The sequence below is a fragment of the Lepidothrix coronata genome, unplaced genomic scaffold (assembly GCF_001604755.1).
Source record: "Lepidothrix coronata isolate B3197 unplaced genomic scaffold, Lepidothrix_coronata-1.0 Scaffold132, whole genome shotgun sequence".
Classification (NCBI taxonomy): Eukaryota; Metazoa; Chordata; class Aves; order Passeriformes; family Pipridae; genus Lepidothrix; species Lepidothrix coronata.
In genome coordinates, this window is record NW_016690312.1 from 632,033 (window position 1) to 645,532 (window position 13,500).

Genomic DNA, 13,500 nt, shown 5'->3' on the forward strand with positions numbered 1-13,500 from the left:
CTTTTGTGTTTTCCTGCATTGGGACATGTGTTAACTACAGCATTTGCCCATGGATATGAGAAGAAACCTCAGTGTACTTTTTCTACCAACATGAATGTGAGCCCAGGCTCTGCAGATCAGGGATGAGATCCAGCTGTCTAGCCTAGGAAAGCACAGAACCACTTTTCTCCTTGAGTATTACCACTAAAAGCCAGGGCCAGGACTACCCTTGTTAGCAAATACTGTTTCCATTAGTATGTGTTTACAGAACAAGCCTATTAAATATGTATTCAACATGTGCAGATGCTCGTAGGGAGGCGCAGATGACACTTGTGTGAGATGACACTCAGCACTCATGAACCCCTGGCTCGTGAGCCACTGACGCCGTGTTAAACACTGCCTGTTTTCCACAGGACATTTGCTGTGGCTTGCAAAGCTGCCCCCAAGAACATCCTCAAACAGAAGAGCTCAAACTGATCGAATTACTCTAGTACTCAGCAGTGCCATCCTTCTGCTGCTGTCTGAAGAGAGGAAAGAAATGACAAAGAGCTCTCTTTGGTGCTTTCTTACCTGCTCACAACAACAGAACCTGATTGCAATTATCGGAGGCTGCAGCCAGGAGTATTTTTACTGTAGATGAGTATAAACAAGAGTCCTTATCTTCTGTCATTCATTACCAAGCACGAACACCTACAAGTAGTTGCTTTTCATTATGAGCCTTACCCTGAAAAGTGCTGCTGAGCACCTGAGACCTTTTGTTTATTGGGTTGTTTAGGACATGCAGCGACTTTAAGCAGTGTTTGGATGTAGTGTCATATTATCTAATTATCTTCTGAGTAAGACCTAACAATGAGGTTTGAAATATGAAGGATGAAGAAAGGGAGGGAAACAAAAATGCTTTTAGAAATCTCTCTTTTCAAAGTGAGCCTAAGCTTATTTTTCCAGAGCTGCTGCTACTTACAGAAGTCATTCACCTGACTTTTCTTTAAACGTGTCAGCAAAACTAATTAATTACTTCAAGCCTAGCATGCCTGGAAGTGCTTTGCTAGACACAGACCTGCAGTCAACTATTATCAGCTGTAATTACCAAATGCTATGCTTTTTATCTAGGTTTAAGCGCTCACCCCAGGTTTTTCAGCCCAAAGGCTCCTGGGGCAGTTTATATGTTGATACCTCAAAGACCAAGTACCCAAATCAAGTTTTTCACAACCTGTGAATTTCAGCAGAGAAAGGGGAGAGTCTGGCTCTGCTTGTACCTGTACCAAAGCACATTCTTCAGTTTCTCAGAGGTGCTTTTTTTTCCCATTTAAGCACAGTCAAGACTATTGTTTCCAAGGAGTTGCGTGCAAAGAGCCTGTGCAAGCACACACACCTCACATACCCCTCAGATGTGGGCACAGGAATTGGTTTACACTTGGGTAGAATGAAGGACTTGATTGTCTTACTGAGATTGGAATATCTGGTGGCAGTGGAGCCCGGATGTTTTAAACCAGCCTGCCTCTTGCAACTCCTTTTTAATTAATAAATTAGAGGTTAATTAATTATGGGATTTTATCCCATTTCCTCTTAAAAGTGGTCCTGCTGAGATTTTAACGTGGTTAGAGTGAAGTCTAGGTGTTTTAAACAAAACCACCCCTTCCAACTCCTTACTCTTTTATAAATAAATTATGAACCAATTAATTACATTTTTCATATCCTCCCTGTCATCTGCTTCTTATACTCTGAAGATAGTTTGATACTGAGCCTCTGAATTTTTGTAATCTATTATAGAATGATTATAGAATTACTATTAAGAAATAGTACAGATCTGGGTCTCTTTCCTTGAGAATACGATTTGCTCAGTAAGAGCTATAATATTATTTGATTTGCATAGTATGAATTAAGATTAAAAATTCCTTTTATATTAGTTTTGTAGTATTTTTTGTATCATATAATGACTACAGACATAAGACAATCTATTTTTTTGGGAGGGGTTGGTTTTGATTTTGTTTTGATTTTGTTTTGGGTTTTTCTTCTTTTTTTTTTTTTTTTTCCTACAGAGACTGGCATGAGCGTGATGTGGTTAGTTGGGGAGGACAAGCTTACAAAATGAACCAAGCCATAACTTCAGAAATGCTGAAGGTGAAGCCTGGGAGGTTGAGAACCTCAAGGTACCTCCAGTAACATTGGTATTTCCCTTGTTTTCTGCTCAGTAAATTCAAGAGCTGTAACATTAATGCTTGCTGATGGTTTCAACTGCTCACATTCTCGCTCTCTGTATTGGAAGGGGGGAAATAATAAAATTAATTTATCCCTTAATACCTATATGCACCCTGCTAACTTTGCCAAAATGCCAAAAGTTCTGCTCTCAGGTAGAAAAATTAGACAGTTAACAGGTTGCAGGGGTGTACATGCAGCCAACACATCATAGATCTTGTTGAGCCTTTGCTGTGTCACAAAAAAAAAAGCAGCAAAGGTTTCAGTTGGGGACCACTGATCTTTCCAGCATATAAACTTTGACATAAATCCATTTCCAAATGGATATTCTAATACTTCAGCTCCTAAAGAAAGCCTGTGCATTTTCAAAAAGGACAAAGCAATAGACTCTGTTATCCACTTGGTTTATTAAATTACCTACTTGCCCGTAAATCCAGAATATTGATATTTAATTATGTTTGATCATTACAAATTCCTCGATCTTTAAACTAATGCTAAAAATAGAGATGCACACTGAAAAACTAAGAATATGCTCTAGTCACTCAAAACAAATTGATCCCCAAATGCTCCGTGCTGTGAGTCTCAGTTCTAGGTGTTTATCAGCTGAAATGCAAGTTACTGTTCAAACCTGTAGGATAACAGGGTAATAAATAGCGAGCAGGTGGGAAAAGACATCCTGTGTCTGATGATTACACACGTTGCAGTGGTAGTTCAGAGATGACTTTAATAACAGACAAGGCTGCAGCCTGCTGAGAGCCGGGTGACAATCCGTCCTTGACCAGGCACACGACAACCCTCAGCATCTTCCCGCCGTTTGGAGCCTCACACAAGGACAGTTGGCTGCTAAAAATAACTTAAGAGATAACAAACTAAAATATGAACATGTTGGTGGGATGTGATGATTCCTGGGCACGCCGAACGGCTCTGCCACGCAAACGATAAACCTCCAAGAGGGGAAGAGGGAATTAATTCTCATATTGCCACGTAGAAACGGCTTAAATATGCACCAAAGCTATTTTGGGTGACCAGACAATTGCATCGTGCATGGTTGTGTGAATGTGAGCTGACAGGCTGCTGCAGCAAAGTGCAATGCAATCATTTTTGGGCTTGAGCCAGGCATATCAATGGAATCACGGCTCCTCCATAGCAGCCCAGCGAAAGAAATGCAGAATGAGCATGTCATTTCATATTGAACAGAAGGCTAAGGGTTTAATGGCTGCTCAGGGACCTCAGGCAAGGCTTCCATCAACACAGTTGGCCCCTGTTGTTTTGGAAGGAGCCCTGAAGTAAACACTAAAGCTGGAGGAATTTGCTGTGTGTCCCTCGGCCCATGTGAAGGCTGGCAGCACGCCTACACGTGCTGCTTGTTAAATATAGCAGAAAACCTTTCTTTTATGCCACTTGGGACAGCTATGAAAGTTAGGGTCCCTAGTTGAATTAATTTTAGGCTTTTAGAAGTTCTCCTAATGCTGCTGATAGACCTTCTGCACTACTGGTGCTTACATCTTCAGTCTAAAGTTTTAAGCCAGAGTGACACTGCTGTCACGTGCTAAAAAGTGAGGGAGTTCTTCCTTGTGCCTTGAGCGCAGAGAGCAGGAAAGAGTTGAGCCTGTTTACTACTTCAGATGGCATTTGAGCAAGGATTTAACTGCTGAAGCAAAACCAGCAGAACAGCTGAGACAGTGTTATAACCTGTGTTGCATTTGGAATTGCTTGTTGATTGAGAGGTCTGGGTAGCAAGGATTGCACTTCTGCAATGGAAAAGCTGCAACATCCCTAAGGTTCATGGCACGAGCTCAGACCAGCTCATCAGCTGTGCCACACACAGAGGTGTTAACTTAGAGCAAGAACAGATAAAACCCACCAAGAGGATTATTTTTATCCTTCTGTATCTATATGTAGGGAGAGAGATGCAGGTATACATTTAGTTGACAAATAAGCTATCTTTGAGCTAATTTCCTGTATGGAAGCAATGATTTCTCTTCTAAATAGATTTACACTTTCTTTAACAAAGTATAAACAGCACAGGAAGAGCTCTACTGGTTTATTAACTCCTAAAGCACATTGCAGACAGCACATTGCTGTCTGCAAAACAAAACTTGGTGTAGATGACATAATTAGCCAAAGAGATCCAGCAGGCAACTAGCTCTCCTTAGCTTCCTGCAAGGACTTTAATGGATTTATAGTAACTGAAGATCTGATCCTATTATCTGTAACGTGTCAGGTAAATTTTAAACTAAATCTTCCAACGTATGTTCAGACAGGAATGCATGTTCCACCAAACAGCAGCCTGAAAGACATGCTTGTGCAAACAATTAGCTGAAAAAGGCAGCTGGTTAACAGGGTTTGCCACTGAGTAAGGGTGGGGATGGACTTGTATGAGGGAAGGCGTATTTGCAGTGCTGTGTGCCTCCCCAGGAGGGCAGGAATCTTGCATTTCTTAAAGAAAATCCATTGTTTCCCAGTAAAAGTTCACTAATTCCTGTTAGAGATGAGTGTCAGTGGTACAACTTCAGGTCGGAGTTGGTGCTGCTGTGTTGCTGGGGCGTTCCAGACTTTCCTTTTGCCTGTGTATTTTGCTGCTTTCTGTGGATTAACCACGTGCATTCCATGTGCAGCCAACTCTGAACTTGAGGCGAATTCCACCTTCCACGTGACCTACCCAGCAATATTCAAGCAGCATTCAGTAGCAGCATAAATATTTTGAATTGATCTGCGTCAGATAACGTTTTATTTATATTTTGCCATTTGATAGCAGAACAAATATGATTATTCACTGTCTTTTTTACCAGTAGCCTTTTTGTAAAGCTTGAAGATAGGAAAATCCTGAAACACATTTCTCTTGGATCATTTAACAACTCTGGGCTTGATCCTGTAAGCTGTAGGTAGTGCAGAAGCACAGCTAAGCCACTGGTAGGATTAAGGAGCATGCTGCCTTTATCTCAAAGAGCAGTAGGAGGAAGTTGATATTAAAGTCTGCTGTGCTTCTGGAGTCTGAGGATATTGCTGCCTGCCTAAGTTATCGTGAGCCAAGGGCTGGTGCTGGAGGGACAGTATTTCACTGCAGTCACTGCCAGCCCTCCTGACACCCTGAGCTCCCACACGCCCTTGAAACCCAGTCCTTGCTTCTGGTGTTTTGTCTGAGCATCAGCAGGGGAATCTCATATCTTTAAGGACTGGTCCAGCCTGTGCATCCTTCTGTCCCTTCCCCAGTGGGAACTACCCCTGCCATTCCTGCCTGCCATCCCACCTGGGGCTGCTCTCTGTGCTCCAGGCTTGAGCAAACTGTGCTCCACAACAGACCTCAGGTTGGCCTTGGGAAAGGTGGAAATAATAATAATAACACAATAATACTAGTTGTCATGTTTTAAACATGATTTAAAAAATTTATTTAAAAGCCTGAGCTGTTTTCCAAATTCCTTGCTCAGGTGATTATGTGAGTAGTTCTTGTTTTATGTTTCATGAAATAAGTGTTCCACCCTCATCTCAACAGAAAAATATTAGAAATTACTGTAGGAAAAACCCCTCTACTGTGTTAAGATTAACCAAATAAATAAAAAATAATTAAAAAAAACCTTGTTAATTGATACTATGAGTTCAAATAGCCTTCAAAATTGTGATGCTATAGGTTTTTTATATCTTCAACCAGCCTTTTAAAATGAAAACACTGAATTAAAAACAGCTTTAGAAGTGTAGAAGCTGAAATATAGAGCAATACCACTGAGGGAAAAAAATTTTTGCGATGAGGGAAGAAGGGAGAAGTGTAAGTGTTGTTTCTTTGCTTCAGCTTCTCACAATCCTTAGTCTGTTTACACAGAGAAGCTTTTCTGTCCTTATTGTATCACTCTGTAGTGTATTAAGTGTAAAGCAAATATCCACACTGTGTCACTGGTTTCCACGGGAGGAGGCACACGACTGAGGTTCAGCATGTACAACTACATTTGCAAAATCAGTGCTTCAGGCAAAGTCTTTCCAAAAAGGTCCCTGCGACGTGGTGTTCGATAATCTCAGATGTGCTGTGGATAAAGCACTTTAGAAGGTATGGAAATGGATTTGAAACCATATGAAATACACTTCAGAGATTCCCCAAAAAATGCAGGAGTCTGATGGGCAATAATTTGCCAGGCAGCTCTTGGTGGGGTGATGCTTTAAGGGTGATGCTGGAATTGCTCATCCAGTGTACCTGCTGCAGACTCGTCCATGGCAGGCAGTGGGGAGCTTCCAGCCCCAGGTGCTTTCAGCAAAAGGTTAAGAAAAAGTGTTCTGACAGCCCCAGAGCACGTGTCAGAGACGTCACTGCTGCTGCACAGAGGGAAGTGAGCGCTGCTGAAAACAGATGGGACTCTCAGGTGTCCCTGCAACGTCGTTTCCATGCACACTTCACCTGGCCAGCCTTGGTTGCAACCTAAGGCCAGGTCTGCTGAATCCTTCTGTTCAGGCTGTGGCCCATTTGGGAATGAGCAAACCTGCAGTGGGACAGGAGGTCCTGCGTGGTGACGCCCGGTCAGAGCAGCAGTGGTTGAAGGATGTGCTGATGTACAGCAGTGTGGTTCCCCTGGAGTCACAGGTTTAATGCATGTGCTACAATGTGCATTTCTGTTTGGGTTTTGGGTTTTTTGCAGCTATACAGATATGCAAGCTTAAATGGGCTTGGGAACAAAACCTGAATGATACTGTAGAATAGTTATTATCAGCCGAAAAATGCCTTCATGGAATTTAAAAGGACTGAGAATCCCATGTAGGCTTCATAAGCACAGGGAATGGCTTTTCAATCCTTTACATTTATGTATATCTTCTATTGACTTTGTTAAATCCAGGGAAGCAGCACGTCTGTTCCTTGAAATGTCTGTTCCTTGAATAAAACCTGTAAGTAATGTCTGAAGATTCTGAAGATTCCAGGCTGGTTTTATATATATATATATATAATTATGTGAACCTTATTTTTAGTTACATTAACACCCCTCTATATTCCTAGCAATTTACATGGACTTTTCCAGGGTATAAATTATAATGGAAAAATATAAATGAGAATCAGACTCCATGAGGATAAGTAAACTAAACTTGATAGCTCTATTAACTGATACATTTCTTTTACACTTACACATTGTCTTTCTCTTTTGCATTTTTTTTTTTGATGGGCACACTCAAGAGGGCACAGGTAAAGAGTGGGTGCAGTCTGGGTGGGATTTTCTTGCTTGCCTCTCCTCCAAAGGCATTTCTCTTTCTTGTGAAAATAACCACTACTTCACATACATTTTAATTTCATGGATATTCAGAAGAGAAACTTATACTACAAACTGTAATGTAAGAAATGAATGAAACATGCTGCTCTGCTCTATCACTCATGTGGTTCCAGAAAAGCAAGAGAAGTGGCAGTAAAATTAAAAAATCAATTTTTATTAAAACAGAATAGCTTTACTTTGGCTGATCTAAGCTGATTCAAGCTTTGGAAACATGAAATTGGATAAAGCCCAAGTTTTAAGTTTAATTGCTTTCTGGAAACTAACTTCACGTGTTTGCAATGAATGAAATAATATAAGTAAATTTAAGTAAATATTCTATTACAATAATGTAGCAAAAAGATTGGGCCTTGTAGGTCAATGGTTACACTTGGTGATCTTAGAGGTTTTTTCCAATCTTAATGATTCTATGAAAAACAGAAATAGGCTAACTAGCATCAAAGCAACTGGAAGCATATTTTCATGCCTTTATATGCTTTGAAAAGCACGTATATAGCATGATATGTATTGTCTCAGATGCCATTTTCATTCTTTGATGCTTTTTATATTATATTAATAACATTGTGTGATTTGGGAGGCAGAAAAGAACGTACAGATACCTTTCAGAATGGAATCTGTGTTTCCATCTACAAATCCATGTTCTCACTGCAGTGTTTTATCCCCACAACCTCTGGAAAGTGAGTTGCCAGATAACAAGTAGTAGAGACTGTGGCATTTTCAGGTGCTGATACCCTTTATACATTTGGGTTTGTTTTGACCGTGTCAGGCACTTCCATGTTAAACAGTTAATCCCAGCTCGAAGCACCTTTTTTGGTGGTATAAATTAAGGTGTGGTTGGGCTGAGCCCAGACTGCCACTGCCTTAGTTTTGGTGCGTAATTCTGCAACCAGAACCTGGGCTGGTTCAAGCCAACCTTGGGGACAAAATGATACACCTAGGAGGGTGAAACAGCTGGATGAACTGAGCTGGGCTTGCTATAACCCAGGGAAAAAAGTTATTTTTCATTTGTAACACTTTGGTAAACAACTGTCTGACTTTGCATTGGCAAATAAAATTTGTGGAGTTTTTTGGCCAGCCAAAATGCGGGAACAGTGATGTCTGGTAGGGAGCAGCAGCATGGTTCTCCCATGGCATTAGCTGCCGAAACTGAACTCCAGCCTTGGCCTCAGAATTAATCTTCCAAAGCACATTATTTTCACAAAATTATTCAAAATATTTGGTCAATGACAAACAAAGATTTTAAAATCTTTTTGTTATTTTTTAAAATTGCTGATTTCATATTCATTTCCACTCCAATTTATCAAGTGTATGGTTAAGTAAACTTGCCTGTATGGCCATTTCTATAGTTAGAATTCTTCAGTTATTAAATTAGACTGTGAATGTCTGTATGTATAAACAACTTTACTTTTATCCCCAGCACTTTTAGTCCTCAGCACCTGAAAGAGCCCAATGTGTGTGACTCCACAGCGCAGTGTGCCATTTGCACAAACGGAATTCACTAAATAAGAATCATTCTAATTAAAATGGCATTTTCCTAGAAGGATTGCTGTGTGTTGATGACTCAGACTCGGAAATCTGAGGCTGCCCAGACGTGCTGCTGCCCTTCGGGTGCCTCCCGAAACAGCCCCAGCGTTCCATCCAAGATGCTCCTGGGAAAGTCATCCAGAAATACGACTCTGTAATCATGAGGAGCAGTTTGATCCAAGTTCATAAATGTCAGCTCTTCCAAATTACCGCGCATCCCGTGGGTCGCACACGCTCCCAATCTGCCCGGCTCTCGTGTGCCAGGAGCAGCAGGGAGCCCATCCCGCGTGTTCCCTCCCTCCCGGGTGCCCTTTCCCGCAGCCAGGCGCACGCTGACGTGTGGCAGAGGGGGACAGGATGCCATTTGGCACGTTTAAATGAGCTTCGTGCATTTTCAGAAGTGCGCTCGGAGCAGAGGCAGTGTTTACAAAAAAAAAAAAAAAAAAAAAAGAAAAGAAAAAAATAATTTAAAAGACAGTTCCTGTCCATAAATTGTGATTTTGAATTTAAAAAAGGACATATTGTAAAATCATTTCTGTATGCAAAGTCTTTCACTGCTTGGCTGTGTCATCCAGCCAGTCTCCAACACAGCTCCCCAAGTAAACCAGAGGGGAGTTGTGCTCACAAACTGGCACAGAGAAGCCCATAATTACACATACATGACTAGAGGCTTTGAATTTATAACCAGCCTGACTAAAGTTGGACTCCTAAATCCGTAATCCTTCATCTAAGTAAGTGCTTTCATCTTAAAAAGCGCCGTTTTGTTCAGTGGGGATTGTTCGGGAGGCGAAGTGCTCAAAAAAATGTGTATTTATATGTAAAACTGCTTTGTTTGAATGTAGGAAAAAAGCACATTGAATTTTTTCTTTTGTGAGTTTTGTTGGGAAAAAAAAAGGCAGCAAAACTTCCAAGGGACAAAATCTAGTGTTTGATTGTTGAAATCCAGTTACCTTAGAAATAAAATGCTTTAGTCTAAAAATTTCTTTATCCCATTCTGTTGACCAGTTTAGATAATAAGATGATTTAGTTAAAGGTTCATGAATAACTTTGGTGAACAAAAATTGATACTTTAGCATGCCTGAGGATTCTGTATAGCATAGCAGACAAGTAATGCTGCTTATTGAAACAGTTACCCTCCACTCTTCTGCTAATCACAGCCACAGTGATTTATACCACCATACTGAGACAAAACAATTAAAATGTACATCTTCACAGAGAACTGTGGCAGAGTTTTAATATTAATTTAACAAATGTAATCCCTAAGAATGAGGTTTATCATAGAAAGAGCAATAGGATTTTTGGGCAGTATTGTAATTGTGGGGACTGGCTACAAACTGCTCTTGTGAGAGGAGGCAATGGCTCATGAAAATGCATCGGCCACTCACACCATGTAAACTCCTCCCTCGTGCAGGGGAGCAACTTCCTTCTGCAAAGATTCACCTCACTTTGCATAAAGGAGGAAAGATTGCAAAATCAATGGAATCATTATGGCTGCAGCTCATCTATTGTACAGAAATCCTGGTCAGCAACGCGCGTTATTAATGCAGCGAGATGGGGCTGTGCTCAGGGGCTGTGCTGCCAGTCAGCTTCCCAGCCACGCACACAGGACACAGCCCTCTGCTCTGCCAGTGTCTGACAAGTGTTTACACGTTAACATTCATTAGAGGATTCACTCAAGCAATTCACGCTTGATTAATTGATTATCCCACGGTGACAGTTAATTTTTTGAAATAGCTGCCAACCTGGGCAGGAGCAGGACAGTCAGACCAACGACAAAAGACATTGATGGACAAACACTGGACTTATTGAAAGGCTGCTGAGTGACAGACCAGCATCTACAGAGTTTAATCAATGCCTCAAAGACTCGGCAACACTATAAAGACTGTTTATTTCTTTTCTGTGCATTTATGAATTGTTAATGAAGTCAATACATATTAGTTTCATTTGTTGTTCAGTTAAAATGCAATATGAATTTTCCAAGTTGAGAGTTGCCTTAATATCAGGTTTTGTAGAGTGAAATTTATGAGTTCTTACAGATTTATGAGGTTTTATTGATGGTTAGAAAGCCAAGCATAATTTCTGACTTTGTTTATTCCAGCATTACAGAATTAGCAAGAGTTGACATTGCAGGGCTTATTGAATAAATTCATTTCCTTGGCAGTGTGTGTATTTTGAATTTTCTCGAGTTAAGCCAGAAAAAGTGGATGTGTCAGCACAAGCTAGTAAATAGCAACTGCACTGCGAGAGGATTTCAAGCTAGAGCAGTGCAGGGAAGAAGCTCTAAACCAGAGCAAATTATCTACAGACAGTACATGTGTTGGAACAGATTTTCCCTTGCTTAAATGGTACTGAAGTCCATTGAATTACCTATTAGACAAGTTTGGCCCAATAGTAATCTGCAGCAGATGTTTGACTAATGAATGATCTGAAAGAGCTTGAGTGTATTGTGATATAATTACCTGATATTGCAGTGTACTGCTTTCAGAGCTTGGTTTTGTCTTATTCTTGCAGCAGTAACAATAATGCAGAAGTCACAGTCTGAGTTTTCTGAACTATCACTTGGATTTGGGAGTACAAAAAAAAGGAGAATCCCAAATCAGTAAATGACTGCAGCTTATAAGTGAAGTCAGAACCAGACTGATTGGTGGCCTGGCCCGTGGGCAGACATTTTGAGCCTTGATGAGGCAAATATTCCGAGAGCTGCTCTTCTCACATCACCCACCTCCGTTCCTCTCCCTCCTTAACATCCTCTTTCCTCGCATGTTGTACATACAGGGTAACAGGGCAGGACCGTGCTGATGCAGCAGAGGTGGTTCTTTGGTCCCCTGGATCCCTGGGAAGCTGCCCAGGGAGGCTGCTGTAGCTCACAGCCTCCTGACAGCCCTGCCTAAAGATCTGAATTTGTTCTCCCAAAGTCAGTAGGAGTCACCACTGAATTCAGTTGCAATTTCTACTACCATTGCTGTTGTCTTGTGAATTCCAGGAAGCTTTCTGGAATCGGTCCTGAAGGTTGATAATTTCAGGAACAGGCTGTAGGAAAGAGTCTTCTCTATGCTTCTCACTTTTTGCACCACCATGTCACACATTTCTGTGTGAACCCCTCAATTTTTGGCCTTTGTCCCCCATGAAGTTCTACCCATGCAACCATCATGAGCTGCTCTGGGCACGAGCATGATGTCACATGCAAATGCAGATGAAGAGCAAGGAGAGCCATCACACTGTACATCTTCTGAATGATGCAATTGTCTGGGAGTCACAGAAAGAGAATTTTATGAAGAAAAATTAAAAAGATTGGGCTTCTTTGCCAAGGTAAAAGGAGTTTTGTAAGAAATATGAGTGTCCCTGGGTCAGGGCACAGCCTGTCTTTTGCTAATGAGCATATTGGAAAACCTTTACCTGATAGTAGTTTATTCCATAGCAGACTACCTTGCATTTTCTTCTAAATCACATCCTACTGCTTGGTGCTACAGACAGGACGTTTTAATGGATAGAAGGGCTGCTGATCTGAGCCACCATGGCAATTCCTATGCTCCTATTAACAGAGGCTGCTGTCATTTCAGTGACAATTAGCAGGCAAATCCTATTACAGGAATAAGATCACCTAATCCTCAACTCTGGTACATGCTATTCACTATGATAGGTTTTTAATTATAAGGCTTGGGCAGGCTACAATACTTAGTGCAAAAATACAGAAAATACAGAAATCGTGTTAGACAACTTCACTTAAAAATGACAAGCTAGACATCCGCTGCTTCAAAATTATTACTCTAACCCTTTTAATTGGCATAACTTCTTTTCTGTGCTGTTCACAGCGGCTTTTTACAACTTGTAGTAATGTAGGAGGGCCAGCAAGGTCTGAAGTGTTATTAGCAATTTTCCTCTCTGCTGCATTTTTAACTTATTTACAAAGGTAGAAAGCAAGAAAAAGACACTTGGAGAGAGCCCACCAGGTGCATTATCCACTCGAGTGGTTTTATCCTTTTAAACCTGTTCATCAGGTGCAGCAAAGAGAGAGAACCATTGCAGGAGTGAATGCAGGAGCTCCTGGCTGCACACTGGTTGCATTTGGCCATTGAACAGCCCGTTGCTGTGCTCCAAGAGCCCTCCAGGTATTGCAGCTCAGCCCACACTGAAGAGTGGGGCAGTTCCTCAGCAATGAGGGGATCCAGGCTTTATTTAACACCGGGTACTGTCTTAGGGCTTCTTGGTTGGTTGGGTTTTGTCTTTCTTCCTAACAGGAAAAGGGCTAACTCCAAGAAACAGGAAATCTAACCAAAATAAGATGAGTTCAGAGCGACCTGTGTAGCAATCTGAAACTTGATATCAGCAGAAAAGGAACTGGCAGGATTATGTAGCAGGCCATGGACAGCAGGAGCTGGGAGAAACTCCTTACTCTGAGGAGCTTCCTCACAAGACTTGCTAATATTTAACTGTGTTGATTGGCCTGTCTCCTGCAGCAGGATATGGAGAGACTTTTTGATGATGTTATCAGACCATGTTGAAACCCCTTTGTTCTCTTCCCCCCATGTAATCCTGGTAACAGGACATGTTAATCAATTGT

At 41.3% G+C, this 13,500-nt stretch overlaps 1 protein-coding gene across 1 annotated transcript in view; it reads right to left on the reverse strand.

The window, feature by feature from the left end:
• Positions 1–13,500, reverse strand: part of CHST8 (carbohydrate sulfotransferase 8) — a 175,260-nt gene that overhangs the window by 104,221 nt on the left and 57,539 nt on the right. The window lies entirely within an intron of this gene.